Here is a 14,472-nt window from a genome sequence, read left to right as displayed (position 1 = left end):
CAGGGCAGGCAGGTTTGTGGATTTTGGGAAGGAGATAGAAACGGGCCATGCGGGGTTGGGGAACAATGAGGTTGGAGGCTGTGGGTGGGAGGTCCCCTGAGGTGATGAGGTCATGAATGGTGTTGGAGATAGAGATGCAGATAGAGTTGATTTACTCCTGGGTAATGATTTTGTCTGGATTAAACATTATAGCTTCATCAATAATCATGAGAAGTCTGAATGAGGTTACAAAGACTGTGCAGTTCCAGCAAAAGCCTCAGGTATTTTCCATTGTGTGTAGTGACCAGAGCAATGTCTAATCAGAGTCCAGCACCAGACGTGAAAGTAATACCACAAGCAGATGTTAGAATAGCTGAAACGCCCTTTGAATTATTCCGTTCTTTAAATAAATTATTTGGCATGTCTTCATTAATCGAAGCTCAGAGAGAAGATGAGGCAACTCACACTGAAACTGAAGGAATTCCAAGTGTTGTTAAACTAAGAGTCGAGTTCTGGTGAGGTAATGGAAACACCTAATGCATCCTACCAACAAGGAATTGACAGTTGCTTACCAGATAGAGGTGGCACTCAAATATTGTAAGGAGATACTGTACTTCAAATTGCAGGTATTTTGGAAAACAGAAAACCTAAGAACCAATAAAAAGGCATCTTAGACAGCCAAGAGTTCATTAGGATGTAATGCAGTAATATAAATCATATGATGACTTAAGTATCAGCTGGTAGGAAAACCTTAGCAGGGGATTGAACTGACATGTTCAATACCTATACTAGTGTTTGAAGAGCCTTTAATTAAATGTTAGGAGATTGCAGACAACCATTACCAAAAACAAAAGCCGAACATCGGTATATCTCTCTAATTATGGATATGACAACCCAATTTCCAGAGGCGATTCCTTTGAGGATAATTGCAGCTGAGGTAGTAGTAGAAAAATTAATGCCTTGTTTTAATTGTTTTGGACTACCAATTGAAATAGAACTTTGGACAGACTGTATCTTCTTGCCTAAAAATTGTCCAGGACATAATCGGCAACCTGTCTATAAACCAATTGATGTCTATCACCTATTATTCACACATACAAGGAGCTTTGGAGAGATACCATTAAATTCTTAAAACAGTGATGGAAATCCGCTGTCACAAATATCATCAGAATTGAGACAAGGACTTAGATTTCTTATTATTTGCTACCAGGGATTTCACAAATGAGTGAATGTATTGAATTTAGACTGTTCAAATTGATTTATGGCCATCAAATTATGTCCATTAAAACTCATTTAGGATAAAACACAAATAGTCAAAGTTGGCATGTTTGCAGAAAGAAATGAGAGCAATTACCAACTATGTATCACAGCAGCTCTCTTACATATGCTTTTTACTAGTTAGGAAAACATCTTCTGTGTTACATCAAACGTAGTGTTAATGCAAACTTCTTTATATGGACAGTGTTATTTCATTTGAAATTCAGCAGACCAAATGAATGATTTGACGGGCATGATAAAGTGGAATAAAACATAGAGGGGAAGGAGAACTGAAATGCAGGAGGTTTCACAGTTTGATACAATATTAAAGATAAGCTTTAAAACTGCCTTGTAAGTTTACAACTTTTTCTCGGACACGATGAATGAAATGTGACTAACTGGCCCCTTGGCAGCTCTGCAAGGGAGGAACTGCAACAAGTGGATGCTTACGTTTCTCGCCGGAGTCTGCCCAAACACAACTACTTGATGCTCCGATCAGGGCCAAGTTCCTTGTCTACAGACACAAACCAACTGTTCTCTTTAAACAAACATCTCTTTATAAAAATATCAATTCTGGTTCGGCCAACAGAAACTGAAAGTTTCCGAATTTAGAATTTCTGTGTTTCATGGCTTAAAGTGAGTTGTTAAAAACATTACTTGAAGTTCCTTTTACTTTGGAACATTTTCACACTCAAATGAGTGAAGATAATTGAAATGAAAAATGCATGAGATTTGTGACAGGCAACTGATTCCCAGCACCTTGTTTTAAATTTATTCATTCATAGGATGTGGGCATCACTAGCTGGGCCAGCATTTATTGCCAACCCTTCGGCACCCTTGAGCAAATGGTGCCAAGTTAACTTCTTGAACCATTGCAGTCCAATCGGGTCCAACCCATCTCCTGCACTTCTGCTGTCACCCCTTCTCTTCCCTCCCTCCACAGTGATAGGGTTCCCCTTATCCTTACCTACCATCCCACCAGCATCCACAACCAGAAGATCATCAGATGCTATTTCTGCCTCCTCCAGCAAGATGTCACCACCGGTCACATATTCCCCTCTCCTCCCTTGTCCGCCTTCCGCAGGGACTGTTCCCTCCAGGACACCCTGGTCCACACTTCCTTCACCCTCAACACCTCCCCACAGCCCTACAGCACCTTCCCCTGTAACCGGCAAAGGTGCAACACCTGCCCATTTACCTCCTCCCTCCCCAGTATCCAAGGGCCCAAACATACCTTCCAGGTGAAGCAACACTTCACCTGCACTTCCAAGAATCTAGTCTACTGCATTCGCTGCTCACAATGTGGTCTCCTCTACACTGGGGAAATGAAGCATAGAACATCTACGTTCTGCTCACAAAAAAGACCCTGAACTACCTGTTGCCGGACACTTCCACGTACTGCCTTGCTCCTTAGCCAACATCTCTGTCTCCGGCTTGCTACAGTGTTCCAGTAAAGTCCAGCGCAAGCTGAAGGAACAACACCTCATTTTCCACTACAGCCCTCTGGACTCAATATTGAGTTCAATCATTTTAGGGCGTTAACTCTCCCATGTCCCAGCCCCCACCCCACATACCAAGCCTTGTTACCACGTAGCCTGCCATTACACACCCCCTGTTGTTAGTCACGAACAGTCCCTATTAACACCTACTCACCCTCCCAGCCTGATTGTCAGCAATTCCTTTGTCTGTCCGAATCTCTTTCTCTCTCTTTGGGCTCTATCCTATCATTTACTCCCTACCCCACCCACATCCCTATTTTCTGCATATAAACTGACATTTTCCCAGCCACCATCAGTGCTGAGGAAGGGTCGCTGGACCCGAAATGTTAACTCTGTTTTCTCCTCCTCAGATGCTGCCAGACCTGCTGAGCTTTTCCAGAAACATTGTTTTTGTTCCTGACTTACAGCATCTGCAGTTCTTTTGGTTTTTACTAATGCCATGGATGTGAAATGGTTAAATTTTCCTTTCTTCAACAATACCGCAGTGTGCATTAATATACACTTAACTCAACAACCCCTTTCAACAGGAAAGGACTAGACGGGCTAAACCTCAATGCTAGCCTTTTCACATCAGGAACTCGTGTGGAAATCCAGTCCATTTTACACATGTAAAGGCCCCATTAGATCAAGGAAATGTGGCAAATTCAATTCCCAATTCTGGATCACACTACATCAGCAATATCCAACTGGTGGCTTAGGTATACTATTCCACAGGTACTGAGGAGTTCTGAGGAAGGGTCACCAGACTTGAAACATTATCTCTGATTTCTCTTCACAGACGCTGCCAGACCTGCTGATCTTTACCTGTGAGCATCTCTATTTTTGTTTCTGATTTGCAGCATCCACAGTTCTTTTGGTTTTTATGCAGTGAGTGAAGATGGCCGTGGAGTTGGATGCAATTGCATAGGAGGGTGACAGGCGAGGACCCCTCTATCTCCCTCCCTAGGCCCTGATTAAGACCATGGTCAACTGAGGCACTTCATGGGAAATGATGCCAACTTAAGTACCTCCTTATTCCCACTGCAGCGGGTGGGGTTGGGCGTTGCTGTTTGAACATGAGGGAATACCCAAAAGGCAATGGGGAAGCTAGCAGACATAAGAGGGATTGAAACCCTCACTGACAAGAAGCCAGATCCTGACTGGGGGACATGACAGTGGGAAAGGAGAGTCATCTCCTTACCTTTACTGCTGACACTACTTCCAGCTCAGCTCTCCTCCAACGCCACATCACACTGTTCCCTCCTTCATCACACCCTGTGTTCTGGATCACTTGATAATGCTGGGGCATTGCCAGCAGGAGCCACCAGCTTCAAGGTGGTAATGCCAAGCAATGAACTGCTGTCAGCTCTAATTGGAAGTCTTAGAAAGTCCTTGGATCTTTGATTCTGAGCAAGACCTGCCACTGCCCAGCTATTAAGTGATGCTCCCCGAAAAGGAGCAATGCCTCTAAGTATTGAACAATGCCATTTGTCTTTTTTTATGTTTGAAATACACAATTTGAAGACAGTATAATATGTATTTACACTGATCTGTCTATCTATTCCCATTAATCCCTTTCATTGGAAGTCTTTATGATAAGACTATGGAGTTTCTGTCTGCTGTAAGAAAGATCTTGTATCTATACGTTTTTACACACTATTGGGTACTTTTAAAATCTAGTCACCATTGTAAAATAGAAAAATTGTAATTTGCTGTCAGGCCAGCAGGCAAGATCCCATAATTGCATTAAATTATCCTCTGGACTGCACGTCAATGCTTCAATAAAATAAAGTACAGAACCCACAGATCATTTAAACAGAATGTTTTGTATGGTTTTTTATATTATTAATAATTTTTTTTACATTCTACAGAGGAGAAACACAAGAACATTGTTGAATCCCTTTACACAATTCAATGCTTCTACCAATCTGCACCAGGAAATAATTTTTTGTCAATGGCCTCTGGAACCAAATGCTTATCTTTTTCATAAAACAACATCCACCAAAGATGTTTTCTCATTAACAGTTCTAATCCAGAGACAGTATGTGGACTGATTTTGGCTTTGAGCCCCATTTGAATTTGTCCAAACAGACTTTTGTATAGTTTCGAATTGGGCGTATAAGGAGCCAGGATGAAATGCAATGAGAAACAAGCCCATCTTGTTTGTTGTTGAATTGAATGTTCAACAATCTCTGGGCTACTGTAGACAAATTAGCATTTAATCTTGGAAAAAGCTTGCTGATTGATGAGTTTTCTTCTCACTTTCAGATTAGTGCTGAAGAGCATTCAAGGATCAGTATATGGATACCACAGGGAGGAGCTAACTTGGTGACACAACACCACAGGCATCTTAAACAGCAGACACCACATGAATAAACAGAGCAAATCAGCAAAGTCAAAAACTCAGCAGTCCTGACATGTCCAGTTGAGAACAGCTGTGGATAACGATGAACAGGAGGAGGAAGAGGCTCCACTCCTCACGTTAATGATAGGGTGTCTAGCATAGCAGTGCAAAGACAAGGCAAGGCCATTGTGCTAACGTCAGGGTGGGGGGTGGGGACTGGGGACTGGGGACATGGCCTGAAGCTACTTCATATGTTGGGTTTGGGGTCACTGAGCTTGTTTTTGGGTCAGGGCTGGGAGCCCATCCAAGAGCAACACCAGAGCCTGTGACATCCGTCCCAATGCCTTTGTTGTGGGCCCTGACAAAGACCAGAAGGTTTGTGTTTCAGAAGCTGTCATAGCCCAAACTAAACTGTTCCAATGCAGCTACCAGACAAGTATTTAACTGCCAATCTAGAAAATTATCCAGCTAATTTTATTTTCCTGTCCACAAGAGGTAGGACAACCACCACCCCAACAATTTACTCTCAACCTTCAACAAAGCGAAAGGAGATGTTATCACAGTTCTACCACATGATACTTAACAATAAACTGCTTACCAGAGCCCAATTTGGTTGCTGGTAGGGCCACACAACTTTAGCAGCTTTGGTCCAAAGAAGGAGGCCTGCTAAAATTGAAATCACCAGGAATCAAGGGTGTTACGTTTGGGTTAGGTTTTGCTGATTTGACTCAGGGCCATACAGTGACAACTCTAACTCCAAACAGTTTCTTTACAGAAGTTTCACATTCTCGTGTCTATTATAGTGGATTCCAGGTCTTCTCTAAAATGTTCGAACAGTGTTTGGAATCAGGCCATGACTCTTTAGCTCCCTCCATAGGTTTAGGTGTTCAAGAAATGTATAGGGATCTGTGATCAGACAAGTGCAATCATACACAGATGAAAACAAACAATCGATGAGCTCGAAGGGAGAAACTCCCAACTCTTTGGAGTCATACCTAGCACAAAGGAAGGTGATTGTCATTGTTAGAGGCCAATCATCTCTGATGCAGGCTATCCGTGTCATGTCCTATGCCCAGCCATTTTCAGTTGCTAAATCAAAGCTCTTACTCATATAAAGTCAGAAGAGGGGATATTGACTGGTAATGATACTGAAGCAGCCCATGTCAACACACAAGACCTGGACAATGTCTGGACTTCAGCTGATAAATGGCAAGTATTATACATGCCACGCAAGTGTTCAGCATTGTCCATCTCCAATAAGGATGAATCTAGTAATCTCCCATTGACATTCAATGATATTATCATTACCAATTTCCCTACCATCAACATCCTGGAGGTTTCGATTGATCAGAAACTTAACTGAACCTGTCATATAAATGCTACAGCTAAAAGAGATGCTCAGAGGCTGGGAGTCCCGAGGCGAGTAACTCACTTCCTGACTTCACAAAGCATGATCACAATATACGAGAGTGTAATGGAAAGCGCCCCACTTGCCTAGCTGAGGGCAGCTTCAACAACACTTAAGAAGTTTGAGACCATCCAGGACACAGCAGCTGCTTGATTAACAGCCAATCTACCACCTTCAACATTCATTCCCTTCACCACCAACATTCAGTAGCAGTAGTTTGAACTGTCTACAGCAATATACTGCAACAACACACAAGGCTCCTCTGACAACACCTTCCAAAGTCAGGACTTCTACCATCTATAAGGACAACAACAGAAGATACATGGAACACCACCACCTCGAAGTTCCCCTCCAAGCTAAATCATCATTCTGACTTAGGAATATATCTTCATTCCTTCAGTGTCACTACTTCCCAATTTGGAACTCACGTCTCAACAACATCAGAGTGTATTTACATTAGATGGACTACAGTGGTTCAAGAAAGCAATTCACCACCATCATCGGATTAGTTAGAGAGGGACAACATATGTTGGCCTTGCCACTGATGCTCACATTCCATGTGTGAACTTAAAATGTTAAATTTCAACTTTTTTTAGTTGCACTACAGCTATTCTCACTGCTTCTCTGAACTTTGTTCTTTCATTCCCAGTTAAATTCAATGCATTGTCACATCTTCCTCCTCTCTTCAGTCCTTCCATTCCTAGAATTGAAGACTTTATTACATAGCATTTTCCCCTCTATAAGTCATCTGCTTCCAGGACTTCAAACCAATGACATAAAACAGTGCTGGAGAAACTTAGCAGGTTGGCCAACAAAAGTTTTGAGTTCAACATAATGTATCTTTGGAACTAAAGAAAGGTGAAAAAGTGATGTGTTTTATATTGTTGAGAAAGGTAGGGAGGAACAAGTGGAACAGATGGAAAGATCAGAAAAAGGTTAGAATCAAGAGAGATTCGAGATCAAAGGCTTCACAAAACAAAAAGCAAAGGAATTCCCGGCATAGGCAAATGCATAGATGGTGTGAAGGTATTGTTAGGTGGCATTAATAGCAAAACAGCAGAATATAATTCAAGATAATAAAATGTGAGGCTGGATGAACACAGCAGGCCAAGCAGCATCTCAGGAGCACAAAAGCTGACGTTTCGGGCCTAGACCCTTCATCAGAGAGGGGGATGGGGGGAGGGAACTGGAATAAATAGGGAGAGAGGGGGAGGCGGACCGAAGATGGAGAGTAAAGAAGATAGGTGGAGAGAGTGTAGGTGGGGAGGTAGGGAGGGGATAGGTCAGTCCAGGGAAGACGGACAGGTCAAGGAGGTGGGATGAGGTTAGTAGGTAGCTGGGGGTGCGGCTTGGGGTGGGAGGAAGGGATGGGTGAGAGGAAGAACCGGTTAGGGAGGCAGAGACAGGTTGGACTGGTTTTGGGATGCAGTGGGTGGGGGGGAAAAGCTGGGCTGGTTGTGTGGTGCAGTGGGGGGAGGGGATGAACTGGGCTGGTTTAGGGATGCAGTGGGGGAAGGGGAGATTTTGAAACTGGTGAAGTCCACATTGATACCATATGGCTGCAGGGTTCCCAGGCGGAATATGAGTTGCTGTTCCTGCAACCTTCGGGTGGCATCATTGTGGCAGTGCAGGAGGCCCATGATGGACATGTCATCAAGAGAATGGGAGGGGGAGTGGAAATGGTTTGCGACTGGGAGGTGGTTCGTTTGTTGCGAACTGAGCGGAGGTGTTCTGCAAAGCGGTCCCCAAGCCTCCGCTTGGTTTCCCCAATGTAGAGGAAGCCGCACCGGGTACAGTGGATGCAGTATACCACATTGGCAGATGTGCAGGTGAACCTCTGCTTAATGTGGAATGTCATTTTGGGGCCTGGGATGGGGGTGAGGGAGGAGGTGTGGGGACAAGTGTAGCATTTCCTGCGGTTGCAGGAGAAGGTGCCGGGTGTGGTGGGGTTGGAGGGTAGTGTGGAGCGAACAAGGGAGTCACGGAGAGAGTGGTCTCTCTGGAAAGCAGACAGGGGAGGGGATGGAAAAATGTCTTGGGTGGTGGGGTCGGATTGTAAATGGCGGAAGTGTCGGAGGATAATGCATTGTATCCGGAGGTTGGTCTTGATGACATGTCCATCATGGGCCTCCTGCACTGCCACAATGATGCCACCCGAAGGTTGCAGGAACAGCAACTCATATTCCGCCTGGGAACCCTGCAGCCATATGGTATCAATGTGGACTTCACCAGTTTCAAAATCTCCCCTTCCCCCACTGCATCCCTAAACCAGCCCAGTTCATCCCCTCCCCCCACTGCACCACACAACCAGCCCAGCTCTTCCCCCCCACCCACTGCATCCCAAAACCAGTCCAACCTGTCTCTGCCTCCCTAACCGGTTCTTCCTCTCACCCATCCCTTCCTCCCACCCCAAGCCGCACCCCCAGCTACCTACTAACCTCATCCCACCTCCTTGACCTGTCCGTCTTCCCTGGACTGACCTATTCCCTCCCTACCTCCCCACCTACACTCTCTCCACCTATCTTCTTTACTCTCCATCTTCGGTCCGCCTCCCCCTCTCTCCCTATTTATTCCAGTTCCCTCCCCCCATCCCCCTCTCTGATGAAGGGTCTAGGCCCAAAACGTCAGCTTTTGTGCTCCTGAGATGCTGCTTGGCCTGCTGTGTTCATCCAGCCTCACGTTTTATTATCTTGGAATCTCCAGCATCTGCAGTTCCCATTATCTCTGAGAATATAATTCAACTCTGCTGAAAGGATAATTATGAAAACAAGATACTGAGGGGGTATAATATCAAAATAGAGGACAGAGTTCATGGTCTGAAGTTGTTGAATTCAATATTGAGCTCTGAAGGCAGTGAAGTGCTCCAGCACAAAAGTGAGATACTGTCCAGGGGCTTGCATTATGATTCAATAAAACACCACACCAGGCCTCAAATAGGAATGTTAGCATAACAACAAAATGGTGTATTGAAATGACAAGTGACTGCAAACTTAATATCATGCTTATTCTTCAAAGTGATAACCCCGTCTGCATTTGGTCTCTCCCGTGCATTGTTGGCAGCAAATGCAATCAATTAGATTGAAGCAAAACAACTAAACTGGTGCTTCACATGCAAATAATGTTCGGTGCCTTGGACAATGAATACAGAGGAGTTGAAAGCATAAGCGTGAGACATTCTGTAGAGATGGTAGGAACTACTGATGCTGGAGTCAGAGCTAACAAGATGTGGAGCTGGATGAACACAGCAGGCCAGGCAGCATCAGAGGAGCAGGAAAGCTGATATCTCGGATCTAGACTCTTCCTCAGAAATGGGGAAGGGGAAAGGGGCTCTGAAATAAATAGAGAGAGGGGGAGCCGATTCTGTAATTGTTTTGGAAGGTGCTGTGGAAAGAGTACAAGATGTTGCAATGATAGAGGAATGGAATCCCTTTGGACAGCTAATGTGTTTACAATTTACATAGATGATTTGGAGTTGCGGACTAAGTGTGGTGTGTCAAAATTTGCAGATGGCACTAAGGTGAGTGGTAGAGCAAAGTGTGCAAAAGACACTGAAAGTTTGCAGAGGGATATAGATAGTCTCAGTGAGTGGGAAAACATCTGGCAGATGGAGGTCATCCATTTTGGTAGGAATAAGAGCAAAATGGACTATGTTTTAAATGGGAAAAAATTGCAGCAAGCTGCTGTGCAGAGGGACTTGGGTGCCCTTGTGCATGAATCACTAAAAGTAGGATTGCAGGTGCAGCAGGTAATTAAAAAGGCAAATGGTATTTTGTCTGCCACTGCTCGAGGGATGGAGTTTAAAAACAGGGAGGCTGTGCTGCAGCTGTACAGGGTCTTGGTGAGGCCACGCCTGGAGTACTGTGTGCAGTTTTGGTCTCCTTACTTGAGAAGAGATGTACTAGCACTGGAAGGGTGCAGAGGAGATTCACTCGGTTGATTCCAGAGTTGAGAGGGTTGGATTATGAGGAGAGACTGAGTAGACTGTGATTATACTCATTGGAATTCAGAAGGATGAGGGGAGATCTTATAGAAACATATAAGATTATGAAGGGAATAGATAAGGTGGAAGCAGGGACGTTGTTTCCGCCAGCAGTGCAACTAGGACGAGAGGGCATAGCGTCAAAATAAAGGGAGGTAGATGCAGGACTGCGGTCAGGAGGAACTTCTTCACCCAAAGAGTTGTGAATCTGTGGAATTCCCTGCCCAGTGAAGTGGTTGATGCTACCTTACTCAATGTTTTTAAGGCAAGGCTAGATAAATTTTTGAACAGTAAAGGAATTAAGGGTTATTGTGAGTGGGTGGATAAGTGGAGCTGAGCCTCAAAGATCAGCCATGATCTTATTAAATGGCGGGGCAGGCTCAAGGGCCCAGATGGCCTACTCCTGCTCCTAGTTCTTATGTTCTTATGTTTCCTGCTGGAATGTGTTGGAAAACATATTTCATGATGGTGGTGGCGTCACACCAGAGTTGACTAAAATGGCAGAGAATGACTCTTTTGATACGGTGGGCCTGCAGAAATACATGGAAATTAAGGACAAGAGGAACCCTACCATGGTCCACCACCAACATTCAGTAGCAGCAGTATGTACTATCTACAAGATGAACTTTCGAAAACCACCAAAGTTCCTCAGACAGCACATTCCAAATTCATGGTCATTTCCATCTGGAACGACAAGGGCAACAGAATCATGGGAACACCACCACCTGCAAGTTTGTCTCCAAGCCACTCACCATCCTAACTTAGAAATACATCACCGTTCCTTCACTGTTGCTTGGTCAAAATCCTGGAATTCCTTCCCTAAGTTCATTGTGGGTCAACATATGTCATGGAGACAGCAGCGGTTCAAGAAACCAGCTCACCACCATCTTCTCAAGGAGTGACTAGGGATGGACAATAAATGTTGTCCAGACAGGAATGTCCATATCCCACAAGTGAATAAAACTGAATTGAGAAGCATTGGGCCTGTTCACAGACTCTGTTGACAGGAGAATGATATGATTGTGATTGATATCTCAAACATTTAAAAATTTGAATAACTATCATGCTTACATGTCACCTTGGTTGGTAAGAAGCTTGTAAAATGCACTCCAATTTAACATAGCGGTTATGAAACAAATTGACCATTTTCCCAAACCAGTGACTGCACATTGATGTCATTTTCTCACTTACACAAATGATTTCCATACACAAGTGAATTGTCTCTATGCCCAGTCACCAGGAGTGCAACATTTTCCAATAGATGGCTAGTAAGCATTTTTTATAGCTGCAATTCAGATAGCTCCATTGACAGCAAAGCCTCAAGAGAAAAATTTTCTGAAGAATGATCCAGACCTGAAATGTCAGCTTTCCTGCTTCTCTGATGCTGCTTGGCCTGCTGTATGCATCCAGCTCTACACCTTGTTATATCAGAGAAAACCCCTGAACAGTTTCTGAATGCTTACAGGATCCCAGTGAATGAACCACAGGTGTAAATCTGACTGCCATCTATTTGCCATTGTACAGACAATGCACTAGTTATATTTGGCATTTTAAAAAAAATATAATTTCCTTCTTCCTCACTGAGATGCAATTTCATTTACAGCATCGATGTGAATAACGCTGACAGCATCGAGTAATAAAAAGGCATTAAATATGTAGGTTACCCCTGCCTCCCCCAAATAAAGATTAGTGCCAGATTCCACTCTCAGTATCAAGAAGGTAAGTTTTATAATGAAGGCTTCGTAAGGACCCATCAGTGCACTGCATTAACTGCACTCAGTTGTTAGCTGAAGCACCTTGTTCTTCAGTTGTGTACCAATCCGAAAGTCTTAAAATAGCTGACGTTGATTCCCTTCGTTTGCCTGATTGGCTGATTGCACCACTGGTGTTGTCAAGGGTCTATGTGAGAAGAACATAGCAACGCCATGAGAATAATTAGTGTTGCTAATAATGCTCGCGTTCTGATTTAAGTAACTGCAAGGTCTGGCATAACTCATTTATCTGCATACAGCTATTCTTTAAAACAAAATCTCAGGCTTAAGTTAGCTTGCGTAAAACTTTTCTCACTCTACTGGCGTGCCAAATAACCCAGCGGGTAGAATCTGACTGATGAGGGTTTAGCTGCCAGCTGGAAAGCTGGTGCGAATCCTGTGCCATCCTCTCCGGGGAAGGCTCTCCATATGAAGTGTCACTCAAACATGTAAGTGGCCAATAGCATGCCTTCCCCAGGATCAAGGATAGCCAGGGGGCAATCAGATTCTGACGGCTCCTCCTTGCCATTCGCACTGTAGAGGAACAGAGTAACCATGCATGGCAGAGGACATGATGTGAATTAGTAACTATTTGTTGAATTTCATCTCACATGAATGGCCATTCAACCATGTCCCACTTTAACATTAATGATACATTTGGAAATGGGAACTGATGAAATCTTTGGTTCTGGGCACTCTTGACCTGTCCTGCAAACATTTTGTCTTGTCTGACAGAGAAGATGTAACTACCGGGATACCACAGGTTTCAGTCCTTGGGCCCCAATTATTTGCAATCTATATTAATGACTTGGTTGCAGGGATAGAAGGTTCAGTAGTTGGATTTGCAAATTACATTGAAATAGTTTGAAAATAAGTTATACAAAGAAGTAAAAATTTACAAATGGATGTGGATAGGTTATGTAAATTGGCCAAAATTTGGCAGCTGGTGTTTAATGTGGATAAGTGCGAGGTTATCCAGTTTAGTTGGAAGAATAGAAAGAAAACTTATTATCTAAATGGAGAGAAACTTCAGAGTGCTTCACTGCAGTGGGATCTTTATGTCCTCATGCAGAAATTTAGAATGCAGGTACAGAAGATATTAAGGAAGGCAAATGAAATTTTGATGTTTATTGTTAAACAAACAGAATATAAAAGTAGGAAAAGTTACTGCAATTTTACAGGCAGACATGAGATTGCATTTGGAATATTGTGTACAATTTTGGCCGCCTTAAGAGGTGATGTATTTACATTGGAGGCAGTTCTAATTCCTAGAAGCATGGAATTCCAACCGGAACTCCATAACAAACACATTGATTTGGAGCCAATCTACCATCCCCTGAGAAAAAGAACAGGAAATGACATCACCAACACAGGAAATGACATCACCAACCCAAGAAAACCTAACCAGATAAATAGAAAGCGGGACATAACACCACCGCTTCGTCAGAGGCTCACTGATGATGTTACCTAGAATGGTGACGAAACGTCTGAAAATGAACCTTGCAGCTCAGCGAGCAATCTCACATCCAGAACCTCAACCTGAGCTACAAATCTTCTCAAAACCCGCTAGTTCTAATTGAGTCATATAAGATGCTAATAGGGATTGACAAAGTAATCATAGAATGAATATTTTCCCTTGTGAGCAATCTAGAATGAGAGGTCGTAGCTTTAGGATAGGGTAGCAGATTTAGAACAGAGATGAGAAGGAATGACTTCTCTCAAAGGGTTGTGAGTTTGTGGAATTCACTACCCCAGGGTGTGATTGTTGCTGGAACATTGAGTAAATGTAAGGAGGAGTTACAGATTTTTAATTAGTAATCTGTTGAAGGCTTATGGAGGGCAGGCAGGAAAGTAGAGTTGAGGCTGAAATTCATGATCATATTAGATCTCAAGCAATGAATTGCCTACTTCTTATGTTCCTGTGTTCTTATGTTTTTAAAGTCCTTCACCTGCTGCACTATACTACAGCCAAGCAGCCTTTCAGATTTCCTCCCATTCTTTTGTGGTTGGCTTGCTGGCCCAGCTTTGATCTATTTTAACCTGCAACTGCAGCACGGTGGTGCCATTGGTCTTCACTTCAAGTGCTCTGTTCTGCTTGCTTCTGTTTCCAGCAGTCTGTTCACTGTTGCCACCATGTAGTAACATTCAGAAAGTGAACATTAAGATGCCATGTTGAATGTAATTATTAGTATTATACTAAAAGAGGGTATCTCTGGAACATCAACAACCCAAACTTTAGCCTGGTCTTGCATATCACCCACTTGATAATTACCATC

At 43.5% G+C, this 14,472-nt stretch overlaps 1 protein-coding gene across 10 annotated transcripts in view; it reads left to right on the top strand.

Annotated features, from left to right (window-relative positions):
* Positions 1–14,472, top strand: part of LOC125461148 (protein shisa-like-1) — a 149,859-nt gene that overhangs the window by 115,132 nt on the left and 20,255 nt on the right. Inside the window, exon 3 of one of the 10 annotated variants that reach the window (XM_059652364.1) lies at positions 3,514–3,541. The exons of the other annotated variants lie outside the window; for them this stretch is intronic. The gene's annotated coding sequence lies outside the window, so the exon portion shown is untranslated. The remainder of the gene's footprint in view (positions 1–3,513; positions 3,542–14,472) is intronic. 10 annotated transcript variants of the gene reach the window in all.

This window comes from Stegostoma tigrinum, chromosome 18 (assembly GCF_030684315.1).
Source record: "Stegostoma tigrinum isolate sSteTig4 chromosome 18, sSteTig4.hap1, whole genome shotgun sequence".
NCBI classification, from domain to species: Eukaryota; Metazoa; Chordata; class Chondrichthyes; order Orectolobiformes; family Stegostomatidae; genus Stegostoma; species Stegostoma tigrinum.
This window is presented reverse-complemented; position numbering and strand designations above follow the sequence as displayed.